This window comes from Lepisosteus platostomus, chromosome 17, assembly GCF_059453375.1.
Source record: "Lepisosteus platostomus isolate fLepPlt1 chromosome 17, fLepPlt1.hap1, whole genome shotgun sequence".
Taxonomy (NCBI): Eukaryota; Metazoa; Chordata; class Actinopteri; order Semionotiformes; family Lepisosteidae; genus Lepisosteus; species Lepisosteus platostomus.
Window position 1 is genome coordinate 13,210,154 of NC_142627.1, and position 27,107 is coordinate 13,237,260.

At 37.0% G+C, this 27,107-nt stretch overlaps 1 long non-coding RNA gene across 1 annotated transcript in view; it reads right to left on the bottom strand.

The window, feature by feature from the left end:
* Positions 1-5,929, bottom strand: part of LOC148646174 (uncharacterized) — a 36,559-nt gene extending 30,630 nt beyond the window's left edge. Inside the window, exon 1 of the long non-coding RNA XR_015927908.1 lies at positions 5,666-5,929. This is a non-coding gene — a long non-coding RNA (uncharacterized LOC148646174). The remainder of the gene's footprint in view (positions 1-5,665) is intronic.
* Positions 5,930-27,107: the final 21,178 nt, after the last annotated feature.

Below are 27,107 nucleotides of genomic sequence, written 5' to 3' on the forward strand. Positions count from 1 at the left end.
ACAATTAAAGAAACAAAACCTCTTAAATACAGAAGACTAATTTCAATATGTACCACTTAGAATGAGAAGAACAGAGGAATTTTGAGAAATATCTTTATATAATTAATATTTACAGACACATATTAGAATGATACACTCTGCCTTTAATTACAGCTCCTGGATTTGTATTCAGGTAGGGAAATTTGGAAAGGTAGGATCAAAGATGTCTTGTTAGTCTCCTTAAGAAATGTGAACTACTTGATCTCAATTGTTTTTTGCATTAAAAACATAACTTGATAATTCTACATTATTTAACCCTTCAATGTAATCTCTCTTACATCAGTGTGCAATGCGTTTTGAAAACAGCGGGTTTTCACAAGGCCTCACTGTAGCTCAATGGATCAAAAAGATTAGGAAAAGGAATAGTTGAAAAATATTTTAAAACGTTCAATAAGAGACTAAGAAAAATATCAAATAAAACACTTATGCATAACACAGATCATAAATTATCAGTCTTAATAAAAATACTATGTGAGATTAAACCCAAATAAAGCAATCTGATAGTAAATATTAAAACAGACTGTTTTAAAGCAGGTCAACTCAAGCTCAGTATATCTAGTGAAGAATCAGTAGTGTTTCTAATTTGGTATGAGCTTCTTTTTCATCAACACTGCCATGCATTCATATCTGAATGGGCCACTGACGGTCACTCCTATTGCTTTGATGTATAAGTCAGTCCGCTTCCTTTCAAATCACTATCATTTGTACATGTTAAGCCAGCCTGGCTATCAGTTTGACGTTTCAGAATGAAAAGAATTGATTCCTTTGCAATTGATTTCTTGTTGATTTGAGCATTACAAAAAAAGGGAATCTTGAGGTGTTTCTAGAGGTGGTTTGTTTCTTTTAATCAATGCTTTAGACTGCACCAAATTATTGTAGTCAATTCCTATAAACCTCTAAACTGCGTTTATTGCTATGATCCTAGTAGAAGCCACAAGGCAGGGCTAGTGCTGTTGACTGGCAGTAAGAGGTTAGATTAATATCAGACAAATGGCTTCCCTCAGTGCTGAATAAAGCCATAGCCATAACATTGCTTTGAAGCAAGTCATGGGCACACAGACAGCTGAGGAAAGCCTTCAAGTGTTTCAAAGCACACTGCCAACACTCACAAGAAACCCAGGCTTACTTTCTATGCACATCAGTGCAGTATTTTTTTTAATCCATGAGATATTTTTTGTTAGACATTTTAATCAAGAATACCCTGAAGGTAACTGGTTCAGTGTTCAGACCTGGTTAAAATATTGATTATGACCACCACAAAAAAGCATTAGCAAACATGCAAAGATCTCTACCGTATTCTCACAGGGTGCGCTCACTACTATCTGTCTTGCATGTGCTGTTTTTTTCATATGCTTTTTAGAGACATTTTTAATATCTATATAAAAGTTTTTCAGAGGCATATTATTCATAATGTATTAGAAGGGCCAACCTGCCAGGCTAGGGTTGAAGTTAAGAACAGCAGTTGCAATGAATTATTGGCATGAATACTAATTAGCCCTTCACACAAAACTGTAACTGCTGTTCTTAGCTTCACCCATGGCCTATAAGGGTGTGACTTTCAAATACATACTGGATATACAGTTTGTCTGCATTGCTAAGCTTAGATGATACAAAATACCAATTAATATTCATAGCCATAATTTACACATAGCAAATCAGTCGAGATAAAATGCAAGAAAACATAATTTGCTTTCCACCTGGAGAAAATGTGTGATATATTTGAAATTCTATTCATAGGATAGAATTCCTCACCAATAGACCTGTAATGTAGAATTTGAAACTATTTTGCTTTTGCAATAGATGCTGCAAGAAGGACAATTTTATGGGCATGGTGGATAGGATTGTGCAGGTCATTTTTTTATTCCAAAGCAAAAATTCACCACTCCAATAACCCTGCTTCTGAACCGCAAACATAAATTATACATCTCAGAAAATACTGCTTATTATATATTAAACTTAACCTGTAACGAGTGAGGTAATGTAAGATTTCAGTTTTTCCTTCTAAAGGAACCTTAATGTATCGTTGCATCTCTGTTATCTATAACACAGGAGCATCGATTTGTAAAACGTGTACAAGAATAAAAACTATGATAATAATAAAGTGCAACTATCTTATTTAAATCTTCAGCAGTCATTTGTAGAAATTTAACATGAATAAAAAAGAATTCAAATTAGAAGTGAACAGACGTTTTTTTTTTAAACTTTGTCAAATTAATTTTTTGCAGCACAAAAGTTGTGTATCTAAGCAGTACTACTCAGGCAAGCAATTTCCTTTATGTCATTTTGACTTGTTGACCTTTGTCCATATGAAACCCACCGGAATTGACTGTAAAACAAAAGGATTTCCATAAATGCCTTTTCTTGTGTGAGTTTCCAAACTTGGAATTCACAATGTAAATATTACACTGACAATCCCACATTTTAAGCAAGCTGTTTTTAATTTGGACTGAATTTGGCGTGAGTGTGCCTTCATTTTCAATTTTCCAAGTAACTTCCAAGATTTCATCAAAGTCTCAGGCCTGTAAAATGGAGGTAAGTGAATTCATACCAAAAAAAGGCCATATTCCATCCAACCTTCTCTCATTGCTTTGTTACATTGCCTGTAACAAAATATGTTTTGAAATAGGATAGTTTTGCTTGAATTTCCTCCCTTGTCCTAAGGTAGATAGCAAAGGCCTGCCAGACGCGGGTACTGTAGTTTCTTTTTTTTAGGTTGTTTTAGTTTTTTCCACCCAGACAACACAAAGCCAATATCCTGGTCTGCTAATGATAGACTTAGCATATACATATACTATGCATGTGCTATGTATTAAAATTGGGTTGAAAATAATTACTTTGTTCTCTAAATGACCTTGCTACTACAACATAGATCAGCCACAGGGAAGGCTGCTATTTGGAGACCAAAAATGATTTAGTTTTCCTTACTGGACCATGAGGGCTGTGAAATCCATATGGATCTCAGCTAATCTGACATGCAAAACTGGGAAACTCCAATCAGGGGGCACACATTGTATAACATGTAACATGCATTAGTTGAGTTACAGTAATTGTATGACGTCTTTAGCGAATGCTTCAAAGGTTAAGGAAAGAAGTTCAAGTTTAGTACCCTCTTACTTAAAAATCAGAAAATTAGTCTTTTGATTCAAAATCTCAGACTTTGGAGATGCAGGATCCATCCCCACTATTGTGTTCAACATAATTGTCATGCTCATGAGATGGCCACATAACAAAGGGATTCTACACATCCTACTCTGTGCCTAAACCTTAAACATGGACAGCAAACCTGTGATAAAGTCAAGGAATATCATTGAGACAGGCTTCAGTTATCATGTACAGTACAGGTGACGTGTTTCTTCAGATTTCTTGCCTCTTTTGGAATCAACAGAATGTTCCCTGCACTAGTGGTACATATTTTCAGTGCAAGGTCATGGTATGGGTGTTTCAACAAAACACCCAGCTTATACTACATGCATGTTTAAAAACAGAGAGGAAAAACAACTTTAAGTGAAACAAAACTGACATGTTTCAAAATATGCATGTTGCTATTCTATGATAAACCCACAATGGCAGATATGCCTTTTAAAATATAGACAGCACTGGGATGTGGTCTAAATAGTTTGGTAGCGGTTTTCATGGGCATGAAAGACAAAACCTACCAGTGTTTATACTGCATTTTGTGTCAACTACAGTAAAACCACTCAGAATGGAACTCAGATAAACAAAACACTCACTGTACCAAGTCTCACATTTTCACTATGTTATGTTATTCATCGAGAGCTCCTTGACACGTGATGCTTAATGGGCCAGTCTTTCAACTGTATGTGGTGCGTGTTTCGGATGTCGCTGTTTAGCTGAATAGGCTGTCATTGTCATGCAGTTTGCATTGTACCGTCTAAAATCATGTTAAAATGTATTTAAGATGTAAAAATAGTTTGTATAATTACTGATATATTTTAGACTAAATGCGTAATTATTTGTTGATTCATGTATGAATGTTTTTAACGGCATTCATAGATCCTATTCAGCACCTACAGACTATAAAATAAAAGTCTTATCGGTACTTTGCCATGACATAAACTGAGAATTCACAACGTGACATAATGATGCTCTAAAGCGTTTTACGAATCTACCGTTAAGTGCTTTGGTACTAAAATTGTTCTTCAAATGTTCTTAAAATTTAATAGCTGTCAAATGACGTTTTATTGAACCATCTTCAGCAGGTGTGCTACCTAAAGTACAGTAGCTGAGCAGCGAATCGCCTGAAAGGGATGCTGTTTTGTTGACCCAGCTACCTTGTTTTGTAATCAAATCTTGAGACACTGACGGTACCAATGTCTGAAATACTGCAACTGAAAATAACAAAAGAAAACTTTCACATTTCCAGTTTTCAAAAGGCTCATGTGCTGTTTGCATAATTTAATAGAGCGTTGTTTTTACAAGGTTATACTTTTAATGTCAATGGTCTTAAAAGACGTACTGTAGCTCGGCCGTTAGAAGTGCGTTTTTCTGAAGTTTCTAGAATGCATTTTATTTAACACTATGAAATTCATGACAGTTACATTTGACCACTTTCAGGTAAAGTACGTAATACGATAATGGTACTGAAGTAATACTCATGAATACTCGTCACTTGATCATCATTATTTAGCATGTATTACAGTACGTGGGGACACAACTTACAAATTAATAATTTCCTTTTACAGGGAGTTTAAATATTAGGATTTGTATACACGGTAAGAGCTATCGTTAGGTGTTTTGTTATTCTCGGCATGAACATTTTGAAGGACCTCTTTATGTTTGCTTTATTATTCTGTCAGAAGAAATGTATTACTTGTGTGTGAACAGCAGTATAACGCACATATTTGGCTTATTTCTCTTCTTTCATACCGATTCTGAATATGTGCCGCACATATGGTCTGCAGCGAACACATATCATGATTAATTTTGTTCTTCTTTAAAAACGTATACCTACTCAACTGGTACTCTTAACATGAATATTCTTTTGAGAGGTGGGATAAGAAAGTACTGTACTGTAAATGCCGTCTAAATGACACATAGATAATATAAGCTTGATTGCATGCTTAAAATCATTTAGAATTCGAGGAACAACAAATTGTGAAATATAAAGAAATGCAACCACTGCTGTTGTCGATGTTTGTACCAAAAATATTGATAAGTTTCATTCAGATGAATCAAAGGACTGCTGCGGCTTTTTCTCCTTATCTACCATTTTACGGTGCTGAAAAGCATTACTTTGCAATCTTTCCACTCGCCTTTAAACACAACCTGGTGTCTTACAAAATAACCACCTGCAAAGTGAAAGGTGGATATTCAGAAAAATCCTGTACTTTTGCGGCGCTCCGTATTCTTCGATTTCTGCCGAATACCTCGGAGAGATGCGTCTCCCTCTCCTAGGCTCTCACAATCAGGGTGATACTGCCCCCCGGTGGTCACTTGTCAGAACATGCTAGCACAACACAATCAGAGCTGGTTATCGGGCAGAAAGCAGTCCCGAGAGATGGAGACAAAAATCTGTCTGGTGCGGCAATAGCGCTTTAGCGAACTATCGACCTACTGTCTAAAAATCACCACATAAGGTTGCACAAACAACATTCAGTCACAATACCTTGTTCTGCGTCTTTCAAAATCGTTGTATGAAAGCACGTGTTTTGTTTTGTTTTTTTGCAGGGTGTGGTGCGCACGCAAACGTCTGTTGTATTTGATGAAAGCCTTCTCGATCACATGGAGACGTTAGTGTTCATATATTATACTCCGTGCTCTTACCCTTCCTTTAATAAGGAAACTTCTACCGCAGTTTCCTTATTAAAGGAAACGCAGAGCACGCTACGGATCTGATAAGCAACGCAAGCTTAATTATGTGAATTAAATCATGTAAAATGACTTAAATCCAATATCAGTTTACTTAAATATCAGATTAAATGTATCAAAAGACAATGCTGGCATGCTCAGACCGCATGATGCTATCTTCATGCTTTTTCTTTAAATGCAAAAAATAATAATAATTCGTGCTGTCCAAACACGTCGGGGCATGTTTGTTTTTATATTTGCTAAACGTATGTGAAGTCTCAGATTAATAAAGCGTGTCGTGACACGATTCCTTAAAAATAAAATATGAACACGATGAAACTTTCTTCACAGTGTGAAAGGCCAATTTGCTGCTAATTGTTCAACAACTGTTGAAATGTGTTGGTTACAGGGACACCTCAGCCTGTAGGTACTGTAGGCACCAACAGATGCCTCAGGTATTTCTGAATCTAATGTATTTTGGTTTGTTCCTGATGTATCGTGGATAATCTGGTAAATTTTTAGGAATGTCTACACCAAAGACCACCAGAACGGACACATTGGATGGTAGCTGCAATGTTCAAAAATCTATCCAAAGTTTTTTTTTTCAATCTACCAACCTATTACTCATCTGGGTTCTTTCATCACAGCAGAATAAAACCATTCTCAGCCTCAACTCCACTGAGTAATACAGGAATACGACTTGGCCTCAACACTGACCTCAAGCCAAAAAAATAACATTCCAAATAAGTGCATGAACCACGTCTGGTAGCAAGTTCATGATAAATAGCATTCTTTATTGCTGTTGATGTCAATAGGTTAAAATTGTAAGCTTCTCGGTTTCACAGAGGCCCTAAAATTAGGCTCACTACCCTTATATCTTTATTCATGCAAGATAGCCAATTATTAGGTTCTTGGATTATTTGTGATACAGACCAAAAGGTTCAAATCAAGCTCAAAGATATGTTTAAAGTTAATACAAACAAAACGTTTTACTGTTGAAAGTGGTTTTTCAAGCTGATTTCAATTCTGTCAGCTACAGCTCAGCCTAATTAAAATATCTGCAGTTACATGTACAAAAACATGCCCCAGCAAAGTGGCCTAGACTTTGTGATACATAGCAGTAGCTATCTATCACCTTTACTCCTTCATTCTCATCCACTGGTGTGTGACTGGTGATCTACAAATTCGGTGGTAGGCTGCTATAGGTCTCTGGAAATAATCATCACTTTTGAGCAAAACAAATTATCTAGAAAACTGAAAAAACTCAGTGGAACCCCCATGAAAAGAGAAAGCAATCACCAATGTTTATTCCTTTCACCACTACATGATAGGAATTTTATTCTGCAATTATCCTTTAAGGGGATACTAGCTATTTTCTCAGAATGTTGGGGGTTTCATTTACTGATTAGAATTAATCACTAACTGCTAACCACCAAAAGAAAACCTTGCATTTTTTACAAAGAATAACATTTTTAGCTGATGTTATTCCTCGTAAAAGAGCAGGGCCTAGTAAAAGAGATATTCTAAAAGTCATCGATGGAAAGAGGTTAGGTATTTACCACTGTTTTGTGTTTGGGGATATTTCTGGGGGTTTAATTGAAAGCTTTTTGTGTTACATTCACACATTAGCTTGTTAGTTTAGTACAGGAATGAAAGCATGAGGTACTCTAGCTTGGGATATTATATAACTTTGATCATGTATAGTTGTAGTATGAGTTTCCGTTCCAGATTAAAAGTACATTAAAGTCATGTTTGCCCATGTATTTTCCTTGTTCAAGGTTGCAATATAGACATTCTTTCCAGAAAACTGATTTAGTAACAACCCACCTATCCCGCTATTATAGGAACTATACATCTCACATACAAGCAAGCCAAACTAAATTAGTTTTAACCCTGATCGTTTATTTTGTTTCCTTCAATCACCTGTTGTCAAGAAAATGAGCACAGATACATTAGGAAAACAGGAAAACTAGTATTCTATAGTCATTCTTTCTCTGGCAACTTTAACATTCCTAAATATAAAATGTATTAAAGCACAGAAAGGCTTTGCTTCAGTGTGCAGTCAGTCTCATGAAACAGTGACAACAACACTATTCTGAAACTGGGCACTCCAGCAAACCAGCCAGTGGCACACTGAGTGAAAAGAAAACTAAATGGGGCATTTTACTGTAGTATAGCTCTTACAGCAGGGTCAAAACATTCCAACCTGAAATCTTTGCAATAGCCTAAATATCCAGACAGGAAGGTAAAGTGAGTGGCAACTGCCTCATGTAAATGCTTACAGTTGCACAGTGTAATCAAATATGGAATGGTTCACTTCTAACTTCTAAATTAGAACAAGAGGCAGAAGAACAAATGTCTGTGGTGAGCGAACTGCATAAGACAATACAGATGTTAGTGACTCATGCGACTGTTACTACTAAAGCAGAGGGAGGTGATTTTTTTCTGCACTGTATATAAAAGCATAAGACCAAAGATGCTTGAATGTAGTCTGTTTTGTTCCTTGAATTCATTCCACACATGTTTGCAATAAAGGTTTTCTGACTAAAACAAAAGCCATAAAATGCAGCTCTGGACTGGAACATCTCCACCCCAGCTCTTGTGAAAGGCAGGGTCATAAATAATTTCTCCTGACCAGATTCGTGTTGAGCGCGGACCACAGCAGGTGTAAAACTCAAACTGTTCTCATTAGAAGAGTCATGGCCGAGGCAGTTTTGGAGACCAGGCTCTGACAGAAGAACACAGGAGTGCTCTGCAGGCAGGAAGTGTCTTGTAGGAGATGTCTGTCAGGTAGAAACACAACTGAAAAGTACTTCAGTATCTTATTACAACCTCCTCACCCAGAGGTCACAACATTACTAGAGTGCTAATTATTCTAAAAATGAAAGAAACACAGAAACTGTTCTTGTGATCTAGAAGATCAACCAGTTACATCTAATTTTATTTCATAAAGCCTATTTTCTACTTCTTTAGGATGTCTCATGTTGTAACAGGGTACCGTATGTTAAAAATACGGTGTCATTTTTTCAATTGACAACTTCTGAATTACTTACTTTTACACATTCATCCTTTAAAGCAAGTATTTTACATTTAATACTTAATAAAAAAGGATAGTGATTTTTCATTATCTTGGTGAGATAGGAGGTTGTTAACACTAGGAGACTTGCTTCTACTGACCATAGTTCTGTTGGGCTTTTACCACAACACAACTGAGCTTGGCATGACCGGAATTTGAATCCGCATCCAGAGTGACAGTTGGTACAAAACCATTTTTACAGACAGAGGTTATGATGAACCCATGTAAGCAGGCTTGGAAATTTAGGTCATTCTACTAATGGAACCTAGTTCTAGTAGAGAGTTAAGAAAACACATCTCTTACCATTGGCAATTGCCCCACACATTTTCAGTCTCTTTTTAGTCTCTTCCTTCACTGATACACAAAAGATACTTGTGTAATTTCCCAACTCTACAGTACAAAACAAAATCATCAGGTTGACTTATTAATACTATATGATTATATTAATAATTTAGCCATGGAATACTCTTGGACAACTCCAAAATACCTATCATGTGCAGCAGATTGACTTTACAATTGTGCATGTTTTCTATGCAAATTACTTTATCCTTTATATGATCAATAAAATACTGATCAGCAGGGGACAATGACCAAGCAATGTGAGGAAAAAGTGTTTCTGATGAAAATCCGATTACAACCTGAGTAAAGAAATGAAAATACACCGTGTCTTTATTTTGTTTCTTTTTTTTGATCAAAAAAGCAATGAAAATATATTCAATTTGCCTGAAACTCTGAAACTGTAATTATTATCTTCCAGTAGACGAAGTGGAATGTTTGCTTGAACCCAACAGAAGGTAATCATTTGGAAAAACTTTGGGAAAGATATTAAAAGGAAGATGGGTTTGATAAGGTCAGATATGACTACTTCTAGGCATGGCTTTAAGAAAAATATGTAGGGTGATATTCCCATGAATCTATGTCTGTTTCAGAGCTGCACAAAGCTTCCTGACGAGTAAAGTCCAGGGTGAGAGGCATTATCACCAGAGAAAAATCTCATTAGTAAGTGCCATGCCAATAAACAGGATGGAGAATAAACTATTCAAATGTGTGAATATAATGTGTGCGGCTGTCCATAAGAAATAAATCTGCGTGACACAGATTCAGCACACCGAAGAAAGCTTCAGACAGAGCTTTGAAATAAAAATAAACAGAAACTAAGCCATTTGTGAGAGAAAGAAAGAACAAAAATAGCAGGCTAAAGATGTATTGAAGAAGAGTAGATTCAGTTAGTGTATAAGAACAGCATCACAAAACCAAAACCCTTTCTTAAAAGACTAATAATTATGTGGAGAAATTTAAATTTAAATCGGGTTTTCCAAATTTAAAAATTGGTCCAGTGGCATTTATGTGCCTTACAAAATCGTCTCAGAATTTTAATACAAATGAGATCAATGAGCTCAAAAGTCATTTTGTGATTTTATTTCTTTGTAGTGATAAAATTAAGTATTGCTTGTAGCTATCGGTGCAATAGCAACTGCTTTCCCTGAAATTGTCCATTCTTCTTAAATTTTAATTTTATTGGATCCACAGATATTCTGCCACGGGTTTGAGGCCTCAATCTGGATCTTCACCACATATTCCTTTCTGCCGCTAAGAAAATGAGAATTTAAAAGAATAACCTTTCACTATGACAGTCACAAGTTGCATTCATCTCGCACCTCAATTTAAGCTGATACGTACAACATTTCTGTATTAATTTGCTTTTCTATGAACTTCTCAGGGGAAATTTTGTTTTTGTGCTCTGTGAACATGACCATTTATTTTACTTAAATGGCACACTAATTTACCCAGTTTGTAATTAAAATTGTATAGATGACAGAGAAAGTGATTTTATTTAGCAGCTAATTGTAGTGCCACCTGGGGACAGGGCTTTTATGTATTCAGTTTCCAAGAGCTCTATAAAGAATATCTCTTAGTCCTTAATTTGTATTGTGAATATAAAGCAGAAAAGCTGTGCTTAATCAGTGCTGTCTCTTTTGAGGCCTTTCTAGTTAGTTTCTAACAAGGTACATGCTTAATTACAGGTTTCACTTTTAATTCTGTTTGAGGCTGTTATCTTTTTGTTTTTGTTATTGTTTATATTGAAAAAAAAACTGATTTAACCAGTAAAAAACAAATTCCACATAACTACCAACTGGGAAGACACAGTGCTTTCATATATCTCTGAGTACAGTATGTAGTTCAGCCCCTGGAACCTTGGCTGTTTCAGCTACACAAAAAGAATGCTCCTTTGCCTCCAAAATCCTATCCCCATTCTCTGCCTGTAACATAAGGCAAATAAAGCCTATACTATTCAAAGAGCTCCTTATAAGTTATAGCTACTGATCTTTCTACTGATCAGCTTCAAGGAGGTGTGATAAAACCTCTTAGAACACAAGACCAGAGATGGCACTGACACTTTTTCAGCAATGTGTTTTAGCAATTTGAAATCCACTGGTTTACAGGACTGTGTGCGGTTTCTAAGCCCTGCAGTAGAGTAGATTGCGGGTGACTCTTTCTGTTAGTCATATTGCCTGTTTCACAAACTCGCCTTATATACAGCACCGGGTGGAACGTGAAAGTTGGGCTGCTATCTGTCAATATGTGTATCCTTGATTTGCCAAAATTCTGATTTCTATGCTCATGTCTCTTGAGATTTCTTTCCTAGGTGCCATTACATTTATCACATATTTACAACACTGCAAAGGCATCACTCCCTGTGTTATATGTAGTTCTCATTACTATGATGTATTAATATTATTTAATTTTAAAACATAAACTATGAATTTAAAATGCAAAAGTCACATGATACAACTACTTGTTTCTGTACTTCCATTATTTCTAGTACTGCTTGTATTGATTCTAAAACTATGAGCACAAAGATTTAATAGATATTATAAGAATTTAACATTTAAACGTACTCACTGTATGTTTATTAATGTTCCAGTTTAATAAGTAATGTTTTAATGACACTCAAAAAGATAAGTATGGAGAACTATTGATAATACAACAGTTATAAGAGTTTCACGAGGAATAAGAACTTCCAAGAATTAAATGTATTGAAAATGCTTACTGGGAGCTTAGTCATAGTAACATCCAACTTACCTTTCTTGACTGTAGGCCAAATTTCTGACCACAGGACTAGGAGACAGCGGTGCCCTTGCAGTGCTAGCTCTATTGAGGGATGCCTTTTTACTTTTTAATAATAATAAGAAGAATTAATTCCTTATGTGTAGCACTCACCTGGATAGTGCGATGGCTGTACGCTCACCAAACATCAGCTATTGGTGGAGAGGAAAACAGAGTAATGAAGCCAGTTCTTTGATGGAGATTGTTAGGAGGCCATGAGGGTAAATGCCAAAGGGAGATGTGGCCAGGACACTACACTTTTCAAGAAACGCTCTGGGATTTTTAATGACCTTGGAGAGTCAGAACCCCGGTTTTATGTCTCATCCGAAGGATGGCACCTTTTTGACAGTTTAGTGTCCCCATCACTGTACTGGGGCATTAGGACCCACAAAGTCCACAGGTTGGGTGCTCCCTACCGGTCCCAATAACACCTCTTCCAGCAGCAACCTTAGCTTTCCCAGGAGGTCTCCCCTCCAGGCACCGGCCAGTCTCACACCTGCTGAGCTCCAGTGGGCTGCTGTTAACAAGGCAATGCATAATTATAGGCTTCACTTTTGAAAGTGTAGAGTGAGAAGTTAACAAAGGGGCAGGTGCAAAGTTGGAGATTGGGTGGTGGATGAATGCAAAAGATGAATATGAAGGATAGAAATGCCATTCGGTAACAATGCTTCTAGGCAGGAATGACTGTGTAAAATATATGTAAGAATATGTAACTACCTTTTTATAACATTGTAAATTGCTTATTGGTCATTGTTTGAAAGATATATTAGGAAAATCCTACAATGATTCTTTAATGCTATTAAAAATATTACATACAAAAATCATGATTACAATACATTTTATAAGATATCTTTTGTTTTACTGTCAAAGTTCTGAAATGGAAATTTATGCTTTCCTTTAAATGTTTTGCATTGGTGTCAGCTGAAGAGGCGTCTCAATCTTTTCCTGATCTCTTTGTGGTTATGCCTTTTCTGTGCATAGCTATCTTTTTTATTGTTTTGTTTTGTTTTGTTTTAAAAAATAAGATTGTCTTTTTCATTGCTTTCTAAACCTTGAAAAAGCAATGACTAGATTAATAGGATTCAACATTTCTTTTTTCTAAATAAAGCTCATTCCTTTTGCAGTTCAGCTCCATGTATAATTGACTGGTTTATCAATTTTGAAAGACTAGATTGCATGGGAAAAAATGTTATGTTTGGATGATAAGAAGATCCTAGTTCTTGATGACAGAAACTTAATTCACCAATATTGTGTTTCAGATATAAAGCTTTTGGGTCAAACAGACAGGTTGGCACAATGCTGCCTTTCACAGGTGAATTAAATTGTTTTTAACTAGGAAGATGAAACGAGCACCTGGAATTACAGCAGAACATATTGTCATTGTTATAACTAGGCTCCATTCTGTGGTAATGCCAATTACTCCCCAGTCACAAGTTTTCCATCTCTTGATGCTTAAGGCTGTTTCACACCCATGACTGAAATATCCCTTGTGGCCTACTGGCTAATTAAGAGCAAAACTCATCTCTTGATGAAATAATGCTACTGCCGAAATGGATTTCCACAGTTTTTTAATTCCTAATCGGACTAGCAGGAGATCTGTTCTAGCGAGGCAGCATTAAGTACAAGGAGAAGGCTTCCTTAATTGGCAATTAATGATTAAAGAGTAATTTAAAGCATATTGCTGTGACATTTCCAGTAGACTACACTGCATATGCTTATTGTCAGCTGGCATTTGGACAGCAACACATCAGCTCACCGGCGGCACAGATAAACCTGGAGCAGATGAAATTCATAAGTAATTGTGACACTGGTGTGAAATGAGCAGATCAGCCGCCTAAAGAATGTGTTCACACTCGACACAGAAGGATCACATCTCTAACTACGTGAGGTGACACCAATCAGCCAGGAAGGAATGGAAGGCACAACAGTGTCCCTGCTGAAAGGGAAGGGCACAAGCTGCATTTTTAAGCAGATATCCATCCAAATATATTAATAGAAATATACATTTTTAAAAGTATTTCTAAAAATATTGCATTGGATTCTTGTGTAATGTTCTTATAAGGAAAAAACGTCACTGGTATGCAAACAAATTGAAGGTTGTTAACAGCGTCAGCAGGGGGAATTCCTGATTGTTTTCGCTATAGCGTCCCTTGCAGTGGCTGGTATGAGGTCTCAGCTCAACACTGCAATGCTTCAATTTTGCATCGCTGTTTGACCAGCATTACAGTAATCCACCGCTGTGGCTGTCTGCAGAAAACCTTGTCCTCACTGTCTGAGAACACTTTCAGTCTTTGGAAACACACCCAATGAGATTTGCCTTGCCAGCTCCTGTGCCACCACTCCTAGAGAGTGGCTTGCCTGCTTCGTGCCAGCAGAACAATTTTAGCCACTTGTCCGTTTATAGCGAAGCAATTTTTACTTTATCCACTTATTGACACAAGAATTTTATTTTATCTATTTTTTGAAAGACAATCTTGATATTTTTAACGTGACCTCATTCAATCTGTGATTTCCTCTTCTGTCCAGCACTTCTCAGCATGATACAGCTTCATGATTATTAAGTGCATTGAGCACAGGTGAATCCCTGGATATGATCCTACTGCACACCTAGAATCCAATATTCGTTATAGCACAGATTTGAGGGGATTAATATGCCTTAGCAATTCTTCCAATTTTTGGCATGTGTATATCTTAATGTTTACTTTTTCATGCAATTAAATTTTGCAACTTTTTTTTACTACTTTAGTCTGTAGCCATCATGTATTTATAATGGCTCCATGTGGTCCTTAACTCTCCTGACATCCAGAGTAAATCTAGAAATCACTTCAACCAAGCATGCCTCTTCAGTGATTAACCCACAACAAGCATCAATTAATTGATAATCCATTGGGTCTCAGGTGTTTTGTCATCTATATTTTATGCCAATGGTTTTAATGTTAATGCTTCCAGATATTAAATGATAACTCTGTCCTTTGTGTCTAAATGTGCAAATGCACACATTTCCTAATTAGACCAAGATCACTTCTTCATCTTCAAAACCCAAAATACTGCCACAGTGAAACGCATATAGGCAATACAAATACTGTAAATAATTGCTTCCAACATATATGAATAATAATTGTGAATTATTATTTCTTTATATGGAAGAAAAAACATTTTAAGCATAAGAAGATATCTAAGCTATCTATTTCACCACCAAACTGGGTTAATTTATAAGGATAGATTGAGATACAAAAATGAAGCTAGAAAACTAAATGGATTGCTTTCGCAGATATAAAACATTTTCTGGGTCAGATTGTGTTAGAAATGCATTTATTTTGCATGTAAGAGAATCTTCTTTGCCTGTATTTGTTTGGAAAGTGCAGAGTGCTTACAAATTAGAACTGCAAAGCAATTTAGATTTTCCTGCTTAATATCATAACCAATTACTCTGAGCTGTAGCTTTTCCTGAACCTTTCAGCGTTCAAGATCTGACAACCATACAGAGAAAATAGGATACTGGGTTTTGTCACTGATACCGTAACATCTTGCTGACATGTCAGTAATGTACTTGAGGTCTCTGTTACTTTAATAACCTAAAAACATTTCAATAACTACTATTGCAATTATACCTTTTGTACAAAATTGAAGCTTTAATACTCCAGGAAGAAAAAAACATCATTATATTGAAACAGCCAGAATAATGAAGCCATGTGGGCAAAGCAAGATACACCTTGCAAAACAAATACAGTTTCAGGTGGACTTTTTTCAGGTGTCATTCCTTTTTTAGAAATTTGTAAAAACACTGTAGACTGTGTATTCATTCAGTTACATTTTCCTGCGGCATTGAATTCATATTATCTGTGCCTTTCACAAGACTTATTTTATTACGATTCTTATAACTAGTGATTGAAGGTGGTGCAAGACTCACTTATATTTGGGTGACACAGTATCAAAATGGACAAGAAACAAGCAATTCCAGTCCTCATGGATCAGGGTCCAGCAGGTTTTAATTCCCCTTTTTTTGCTTGACACAGTGCTGCTCATGCTAACACATCATAAAGTGTTTGACAGTAAGGAACCTGTATTAAAGTACTACATTAAAACATACATTCAGCGCAAAAGAAACCTCACATCATCTTCCACCCCCTCTTCACAGCCAGTGTGGGAAGCTCAAGAACAGGTCAGACCACCACTCAATGCGCTCCACTCCTGAAGACGCTGGATCTGAAGATGATGACTTTTGGCCGATCCCCTCCTGAAGATGTTGGCCAGGGCTGGCAGCCGAACTTCAGGCAACTTGATAGGCTTCTTCCTTTCTGAGCTTTCTAACTCTGTAGCTGCAAAACCACGAAGCGCATTCAGACCACTGATATCCATCAATTCTCCAATGAAAGACCTGTTGGAACATAGCGCCTTTGAGCAGATTCTTCCACGGTGGTGTAATTAACTGGATCTATGATGACAGCTTGTAAATATTATAGTTCTGAAATTTCTTGCCCTTCTTCTATCCGTTTTGTGAACAAAATGTTAACCTGGAAGCAGTCAATGCTTCTCTGTAGTATTGTACGTGGTGCACAAAGGTGAGTAGATACACAGAACGACCTGTATTCCTACATGAGTGCTAGAGTTTGAGCCCTGTAATGAAGTAAAGATGATCGTCATACCAATGTGGGTGACTTGTAAAAGCTCAGGTGGATCTAACTGTCATGCATCTGGAGTCTTCAACATTTAAGACAGTTTAACTATACATTTGTATAACTCATCTGCATTATTAAATTACACGAGGCAAGGTAATTAATCACAAAAAGTGAGGATCCCTACAGGTTACACATGGATTTTACAGCTTGCCAACAGGGCAAGCTTCTTAATTTACATTTTCTGTTTGAAATTTAATTCAGCTTATGTAGCTGAAAGCCCTGATCCGTATGGTTTTGCCTTGTGATTTATTTCACCCAGTTTACACATGTACAGGGGTAAATTTATTCCGCTAACCAAAGAGGCTAGTTCATCAAGACACACCCCCAAGTCTAATTGAATACTTTTTGCTATGTCATGCTTTGTGCTGTTTCATCCAGTGAAAAAGCAAAAAGACAGTGAATTTCTTCTAAACGAATCAAACCCACCAGTCTAGACAGCTCCAATGATTGTTCAACCTCTGGCAGCCCTACCCTCCCTTCTCTAGAGACTACATTACAAATTAAGCCAAGAGCGGTTTTAAATTCAGCATTTTCTGCGTGATTAAGAACTGGCATGAGCATAACATTGCTGTTTTTTATAGTTCAGGGATGTTTTTAAAAGGTCCACTTTACTTGACTGCATTTTGGTCATTAAGGAGAGGCAGTTTTTAAGTAGCTGTATTAGTTTATTTCAGAGTCTAGAATCTGCAGTGAATATTATGCTTCTGTTCTCACTACTATTTCCACTGGCTCATAGGACATTTCACACAGCGACATGTTAAAAAGGTGAAAATATGCACAAGATAGGAGTATGTGATGGCATAAAGTCTGAAACACATTTACAATTATTCATTTGGCAGATGCTTTTATCTAAAGTGACTTACTGTATGGTCAACATGCAAAAGGGGCATATGACATTAGCAAAATAAGTACAAATTAATTCATATACTATTTTTATTAATATTTCAATAGAATGTCCTCAAGCTGAAATCCAGGAAAAATTCTATCAAAAATGTGAAATGCAGTTTGATATGAGACATTGCAGAGGGAAGGAATAATTAATGTCTTTTTAAAACTCTGTAAGAGAGCTCAAATCTCCAATCACTCTGTTTAGTGGAATGTTCACTACAGTTGTACTTTCCAGTAACAGATGCCTTTAAACTTTTTTATAGTTTCTGACCTACTGTATGGCGTTCACCTTGCTCCTCAGGAACATCAACACTAATTTAGACTCTGTAGAAGAAATTGTGTTATAATTTAACAGCTTTAAGATTGTGTTTGCATTTTACACCCTACTGCGTTTTGTAAATCAAGCCCTCATTCTTAATTTAATGAAGAAGAGGGAATAAATATTAACAACTTATGTGCTTCAGACACTGTATCAGGCACTGAAGCATGCACTTTGTATTGCTATTATTTGCATGGTATGCATTCTTGCTTTAATGGTGTGAAGCTGGTGTATTCGTTGATACAAGAGAGTCTGTGCCCTTCAACAATTATTTCAAAAGCACCACACAGATTAGAATGTTTAACCATAAATCAAACTGTTTTGCACTGGACTAGGCGGAAAACTGGAGCCTACTCTCCTAGAGGGAACCTACAGACTAAACAATCCTGACCCCCAAACTGACCTAGGTGCAGTCCCAAAAGATTGAGCACTCCTAGTGTGCCTGCCCCTCTTCCCCACCCCCAGGCTTCCCCAGCCTAGTAATGGCATGCAAACGAGCCTCTGTCTGCCTATCCCCGCCAAGTTCTGCCTTTGTATATGAGAGCAATTTCCTCAAGAATTCAGGGAAAATGCGATACTTCTCCTTTTATGTACTGTGTTCCCCTTAAACACGGCATATTCACTTGCACTTATAATACATTGAGGAATATGATATACAGCCCCCTCATAAAACTCAACCTCAGCATTACAGGCAGCTCTTTTCACTAAGCAAAACGGTTCTTCCTAAACAGGCTTTCTGTGGCTTTTTAAACACTACCGAGCTCTACTAACATGATGTCGGGGGGCCATCTGATCTGGCGCCTGTGTCCAGCCAAACATCCTTGTTCTCAAATTAGACAGGAAAAAACTCTTTCAACGCTTCTGTGATTCTGCTGATGATTTCTGTATAAGAAGCAAACACCATGTACACAAGACCGTGGTTTATCAGCAAATGTGTTGTGCTCTCATGCTTTGTTAAAAGGGTATGAAGATATACAGTACCTTTACTCCAGGCTCTTTCTGGCTATTAGACTTTTGCTGGTCGTTATCTCTATGACTCTACTGTTAGGAAGTAATTAGAGGTTTCTTTATTAAACTTCCCTGTCAAAAATCATTTTTTCTTTTGTTCTTTTTTTTTGTTTTGTTTTTTTATATTTATCTTAAAGTGCAGTATGCCATGTATGTAATGGAATTATAAATTCATAAAGCCACATTAATTAAATAATATAATTGAAACTGTTGGGTCATTTACAACTTTCTGCTAAAACGTGTCTGTTAGGATTTTAAAAAGAAAAATCAGGTGGCATAAAATATACATTAATGGGTAAAACTACCCAAAAGCAGTGTAAGGCACACTTATATTATAGAATGTTCTATGGTGTTTTTTTGTTGTTGTTGTTGTTGATGATGTTGTTTCCGCACAATGCAGGGATTTTCTGTCATTTTTCTGTGTTTCCTGTAATATCTGGTCAAACCCTCGTTGATGTAGACGTTACCCAAACCGAGTGGCCCAAACCAAAGCATGTAACCCCTCAAAGAGCTCTGACCACAACCAACAGCAATTCATTTTCCTTCCTTCCACACCAGCAGATCTCGTCCTGCTGAAGCCTGTTCTCCCTTTCTGGGGAATAGAGTTATGTACGCACCGTGGAAACAGGACGACAGACTGAGCCCCCATAAGCTATTCTTGTCAGAAGCAGCATAGAGCTGCAAAGTGTTTAATAGATCTGACCACCCCACCTCTGAATGACCACCCCACCTCAGCTGCCTCCCAAAACAAACACTCTTCCGCATGGAGAAAAAAACAGGTATTGAAATGAAGAGATTCCCAATAAGCAGAATCTGCTTTTCCTGAATCTGCTTTATATTATCATTCAAAATCTCACTTTGATTTTGAAGCAAAAAGCTTTCTGATTGAAAGTCATGTACATCTTTGCTAAACAGTTATTTATGTGAAGGTGAAATCCTAATCTATGCCTTCATTAAATGCAAATACATGCTAGTTTTAGACAGTCCTAAGTTGTAGTTAATTAAGTTGTGCCTCTCAGTCCAAGTACACCAGATAGTTTTGAAATCATATCAATTCTTATGTATAAACATGACTTGTAATTTATTAGAATTAATTCATAACCTCTCCAGTCCAAGCACACAAGACAGGCTGACACAAACATTTTTCTTGTAAAATCTATCAACCAAGCTCATTTTTCAAGCCAATTTATGTACATTTGTGGTTCTAAAAATGAGCTAACCAGTAAATGGAATAAGTGGAACCTGTTATTGCCGCTTCACCGCAACAACCAGAAAAAATAAACCCCTAAGCCAATAGATATATTGGGTACCTAGCTCTGAAGTGGACAGGCATCGTAGAACAGTCAGATGCATGGTGTTCTATAATAAATCAAATGAGATGGGAAAATTACATCTGGAAAATACTTGTGCTTACATTAAAGTTCATGTAAAAACATTCTATTTCTTAAGTGATTCTACGATTATGGAAGTCACAAGCAGGGTCCCCCAGTGGTTGACTCAGTAAAGGAGCAATATCTTGTGCGGGTGTCACCCTGTGACCCAGACACCAGTTTCACTGTGACTAAGATTTGCCAGGCACTGGCATGTTTGGCACTGTGCCGCTGGAGTAGGGTGGGTGTCAGTAGGCTACAGCCCTCTTGGGCTCTTACGACCTGCTAGGCTCCTGCAAGTTTGCAGCGATGTCAGAGAGAGGCCTGCTGCATGCAGCCTGTCATGCTGAAAGGCTCCGACAAGTGGAAGTGCTGGAGGACCATGTCTGTGGGCTCTCTTTCTCTCCCTGCTGTTTGGGAGCCCTACTGATACAAAAGAAGAAATAAGAAGGATTACAAACGAGAGGAGGCCAGTTGATGGCTAGTAGCTAATTTATCTCCTTCTGTCATTTCCTGAAATTAGCTTTGACACCATAGCTGGGTAGCTTGTTCCAGACTCTCACAACCTTTAAAGCCAAATCTTAACACGTTCACCCTTCCAAACTGGCTGCATATGAAATGAGCTATCATTTGCAGCTTTAAATTAAAGGAGATTATTCAATCAAAGCCCAAGCAGCACAATCCACAATGTTATTTTAGTTTTCAATAATGGAGCAACAAAACTGCACTGTTTGCTCACATTGCATTGCACTGATCTTATAGTAAAATCAATTGATTTGCCTAATCATTCGCACTTGGCTGGAGCCAACTATCTCTGCGTTTCATCAAAAAGGGTAACTTGCAGAAAAAAAGTCCTGCAAGTATCCTGTTGTAGTTATTCAAGTGACATGGTTTATGTATTTGTGGCATTGCTGAAATAAACAGCTTATCTTCTTTGCCTAATTTCTATAAACAAAATTATACACGATCTACAAACCTTGGTTAATCTTTTTTAGAGTCTCTTTATTTAATGTTCGCAGATGTTAGTTTAAAAGAAAAGTGAAGTTTATCAGATTAGACTTTCAGCATCAAATATCAAAGTGAAAGATCTATGACCTTAATAAACGAGCGACAGCTCTAAACAAACCAGAAGCCCACTGTCATAGGACAGCTTCAAGTGACTGAATTGATGAGGATATATTGATGTTTGGATTAGGGCATGCCTCTGTGATCAAGTGCTCAAACACTAGATAAAAACAGGAGAACACCCTTTAATCCTGCAAACTCTCTTTAAATAGGATTTTAGGAAACAGCAGCTTCACACTCAGGCTTTTAATGCTCCATGGTCTTCAATTTAATTCCAGTAACACCACTGCGGGCTCATTAATATCCACTAGATATCTGATTTTTTATAACAGATTAAATTTGGCAACTTTACCTGATTAGGGTCAATGAAACATGAGTCATAAAAACATGTCTCTCTCTTTTGTACATATTCAACTGCCAGATTACAAAATTGCGTGACTTAGAAAACTAACTACAGACACACGTGTCTCTGCAGTTAGTGTCACACATGTACCATTCCACAAAACAACTTGGGCCATTAGGCTTGATCCCCTAGCAGGGCTAGTTTCCAATTGGCTTCTGCTTTGTTGGCCATTTTTAAAGAGCTTTTAAAGAACTAGAAACTCTACTCCCAGTGACCGTCTTCCACAGGTGTTTATATAAACTTAAAAATAGCCTCCATTTTCATTCATCATCATTATCATCACTATAATTCTTTGCACGTACAGTATATTGTGCTTTTCATCCAAAAGAAGCACCCATCGAGACGTACACAAACTTTTATCTGTGTTGTAGACATTGAAACAATGAAGTAGTAATCATCTTGGGGATCTCATAAATAATTATGTCTGTTTTTTAATTTTATAAAATATGGTTTTATTTTGAGTTGTTTTTGGCATTAAAATACCTATTTTTAGTTTTAAAGAATTAACTGAACTGCCTCCTTAACCCATCTTCATAGTGGAGCGAAGAATGCAAGCTTTGTGAGACCTCCCAACTACAGTGACAATAAAACAATATAAAACAATTAATGTAAAGGGATAATACTAGAAATTAAATTTTAAAAGTGTAGTTCAGGAGAAGGTCAAACCCTAATCTCCCCCTCTACCTCTCTAATAGACCTTTCAGAGCATCCACTCCCTCTGCCCATCTTCACCATTGCAGCAGCTCCCTGGCTCATTCCTTGTAAGTGAGGGGGGTTGTCAGCCACAGCCTTATGGTCAGGTTGCCATTCCCTCAGCCAGTGGAGTTCAGACAATAAAAGAACTAACCCAAATCACACCTCTACATTAATTAAGGCTTCACCTAACTACTGAAGTGTATAGATAATGACTCAAAATTGTTGGCCCATCTCTGTCAGGTTAGAGATTTGAAACTTAGTGTTTGTCTTCTGTCAAGCTGCCTAAAAGAAATTTCAGTCTCTTTTGTTGGAAAATATCACAGATTTGTTTTCCCTTGTTAAAAGCATCCTGAAATTAGTTAAGTATTTTGAAGTATTATGTTAAAATTCAGATAAAAGTGCAGTTTTGAAATTGCCAAGGGTTATGAAAATAATAACCTCAAATCTAGAATATGTAATGGGAAAAATTAAAGTGTCATGTAAAGTGAAGTCAGACAAACAGTGAAGTCAGTAAGACTGTGATCATTTTGTGGTAAAAGTGTTCACTGCTGCTAGAGTTTAAGATTTTTGTTCTAAGAGCTGCTCCCCAGTCACCCAAACCTGTATATCATTTAACAGTATGTAGAATCTGAGCTTCTGTACGAGTATTGAAAATGTTGCATTCATGCATTATACAGAAACTGAGTGTGTAAACTCAAAACTGAAATTGCATTCCCACGCAATGAAACAAGTCGACGTATCTTTAAATCTGTAAACAATATGTGCAAAAAATCATTATGGAAAAGTTACTCATAGCAAACAAACTGGAAAATCATCATTACAGCTGTAATTTCTTACTGCTGTGCAGGACTAAACAGCTTCTCTATCAATGTCAACCCTCTCAGCCACCAGAAGACATTCTAAGGCCAATAATCAGCCCCTTGTAAGAAAAACTTGAACTGAGGAATTGGAAAAAAATGTTTTTCTGCTAAACAAATTTGCATAGCAATATGGGGTCTTGGAAGCTTCACTAGCCACTCTGTCAAACCAAATGAGCCCTAGCTCTGCGTTGCTATGGACTTTGCTTCAACAGGGCAAAGTTTGCCACTGGGTCCTGCGGTTACCGTGACGAAGGGCCCTGGCTGCTGTAGTGAGAATACAGCCTAATTACTCTGTAAACACACTGTGATTTGTTTATGTTAATGTCAAATTAACTTCAGCAATGTAGGAACAGTTGCTGATGTGATATGCTGCACAATCCTGCCACTAACTGCTCTCCTTGTGGTTCAGCTAACTCTGCATCTCCTTTTAATTCATTTTTTTAGTGTCTCCATTAACTCAAAATCAAGAAACACATATGCATTTTATTTAAATTGAGCAGTTTCCAGGATATTTCTTTTTTTTTTCAAAGCCAGAGTGTTGCTGGCTTCAATTTGTTCTCTCACACAACAGAAATAAAAAAAACACAAAAATGAGAATATTGGTTTATGGGAAGTTGCAGAAATAAAGTAAGAAAATACAAAACTGGCTCACCACCGTTTTTCCATCTGAAGGCTTATGGAAAAAACAACAAACACAACCCTAGTGCAATGCCCTTTAAAGGACATTGATCTAAAACATTTGGGTAACCCTGTACTAAAACCGTTTGTTACCCTAATAGGTTTGTTACGTCCAAATCAGCTTGTTTGAATCTCTTTTGAGTGACAAAAAAGGTTTTAAAAATGTATATGAAATGCATGTATGAAAACGTATTTGAAAATATTATAAATGATCAGCATCATTTGTGTAACATGCTTCCAGTACTGAAACATACATGACGGTTATTTACTACTCTTTATGGCTGCAGTGTTTGCTGTTGCATAGACTGTATGTACTCTGTGTGTCACCTTGGATGAAGGCCTCTGCCTAATTAATGGTAATAAAACATTAATTGGACTGACGTTTGTGCTGAATAAACAATAAATTGATGTGTGGTGTATAGAAGAGCATTGTAATATGCATTTGGAATAGGCACATATTTGGAAACCCATTTGCTCTTGCAATGTTTCCTCGGTCAAAGATAAGCACTTTCCTTTTCTTCTGCCACCAGAAGGACAAAAATCCAAAGTCTCTTTTTACAGTCACAAAACCTGCAAGAACCAGATATTTCATTCCAACCTCACAAATAGGTTGACATCACTACTTATGTAGGCACACATACTGCATATTGGTCGATGATTATTCTTTAATTGGGTACTTTCCAAAAGTTCAAAAAAATCATATCATAAGATGCAATTCATTGGTGGTCCTCAGTGTGACATCACCATGGAATGGTTTTATGAAACCATAAAAACTCCTTGCTTGTTTTTGGGGGTTGCTGTGTTAGACATGAGACATGGCTGCCATATTGTGATAGTACAGTCTTACCTTAACACACAAGTCGACTACAACCCCTGAAAATCAACAGTTCTCTTATTGAATCTGAGACCAGATTTTATTTTTTATTTGTTATTATTTATCTTTTTTTATTAGACAGGATTTAAAAGTGCCGTCTGACTTGCTAGATCTATTAACAGCAGGGAGATCATTCTACTGCTTTCTACTGCATTCTACAACAAAACAGGAAGGAGAGTCTCCCAGAGTTCACAGTCATGTTTCAGGAGCTGAAAGAAGGCCAAAGAGTACAAAAGCCATGTAGGTGTATATGGAGATAATTCATCTGAAGTACATAGGCGCCCAACCATTCAAGACCTGAACGGTGAGCAGGGAGCCAGTGCAAGGATGCACGTTATTGTTATGTGTTTTAGTTTTACCTACATACATATTCGGATACAAAGTTAAGCACTGCAAAAAAGTAATTGATCCTAGAAAAGACAAATACTTGCATTAGCGTCTCTGTTGTAGATTGGGAGAGACATTAATGGATACAAGTAATGTGAAAAAAAATAGAACGCATCATCACAACATTTGTACTTCAAGTGCAAGACTTGGGTTAAAGTGGACACCAATATTCTTGACCGCTGTTGGGCTGATTTCACCATCATCAATCATCCGACTAAAGCTGATGCAGTTATGGAACCGATAAGGTGAGTCAATCAGCAAAACCTCAGTCTCATCAATGTTCGGATTTTATCACTTCTGTTGCATCAGATTTTTTAACTTTGGAAATTGTGAAAAGGCTTGATTCGTGTCAGGTAATGCGTGCACATTAATGGGTTTTATCAACATAGAAATACTGTAAATACTGTACCTATTAAGAGTCCAATGCATTGGTAACATATGAGTACTAAAAAGAATGGGACCAAGAACTAAGCCCTACCAGATTTCAGACGTGAACACTTTTTGCTAAAGAACAATGAGCAATTCAAACAAATTGTTTCCTATAAACCAAGACAAGGCAGTTCTAATAATATCAACCACACTCCCCCATCTATTGTGCAAGATGGAATGATTAACAGTATCAAAGGCAGCAGAAAGACCAGTCAGCAGGAAATCATTACTGACCCTATCAATAGCTGTTTCAATACTGTAATGTATATCAGTCTGAACCCATGTATTGAAATGTTTCCAAAAGCTTATTTACCAATAAATGGTCTTGGAACTGAACACCTCCACAGCCAAAAAATGGAAAGTTAAAAAATCAACATATATAATTATTAAGTTTGATGGAGACTGCCCAGGGCTAGGAGACATTTCCAGATCGTAATGATTCATTAATGATCTGCAAGATAATATTGTACAATTTAAAGAGTAAGACAGTGGGAATAGGTTTGAAGGAGCATATGGTAGGTTTCAATTTAATGATATTTTTCAGATATGTTGAGGAAAAAAGCAAAGAAATATTACAAAGTGAAATGGATGAAACGTGAAAGTACATAAACTGCTTTATGAAGTCTCAACATACAGAATCTGACTTCTTACTGTATGTTGGCAAGATTAGAATGATAAAACTTGGAAAGCTGATTTCATAGACTCTTCAAAAGGTATGTTTGTAACTGCATTTGGAACTGTGATTAATTGTGAATATAAAGAACCCTAGGATTACTTTTCCCTACTCCTGCAAGCCTCCCTACAATGACAACATATTGGAAATCAGGAGTTTACTGTTGAAGTGTTGATATTTCTTGAAGGCAAAAACAGGAACAGATACAGTAGGCCAGTATCTTTCAATGTATATCCAACTTTTCAAGATTTCATGGAGAAATTAGACTTCTCTATTTTTAACACAATTAGCTGTGGATTAGTCACAATGATGTAGCCAGAGTCCCCACACAGTACACTAAACTTCCAACAAACAGCAGTTCCTTCAGGAGACGCAACGCGGAAGTCAGAGACATTGCGAAGTCAGCAAAATCCAAATATGAATCTAGGATGTGCAGGATTCCTGAGCAGCAGCCAGGCACAAATCGAGCAAGTCCATGATGACATCCGGACGGCACAGCTTGCAATGTCTCCTAGCAACCTAAAATAAACACTGGTGAGCGAAGAAGAGTGCGGAGCAAGTCCAGTCTGTAGGGACTAATCACAGCAAATAATACTAAAAAGCACAGAGACAGACTGCAAGCACACCTTGCTGGGGTTAGTTGCTATAAAGCAGAGGTGTAGTTGAAAGCTGTTTGAAGAGGACTAGTGATGCCATGTAAGCACAGTTGTTGAGTTTAACCATCATCTGAAACAGAAGACAGTAGCA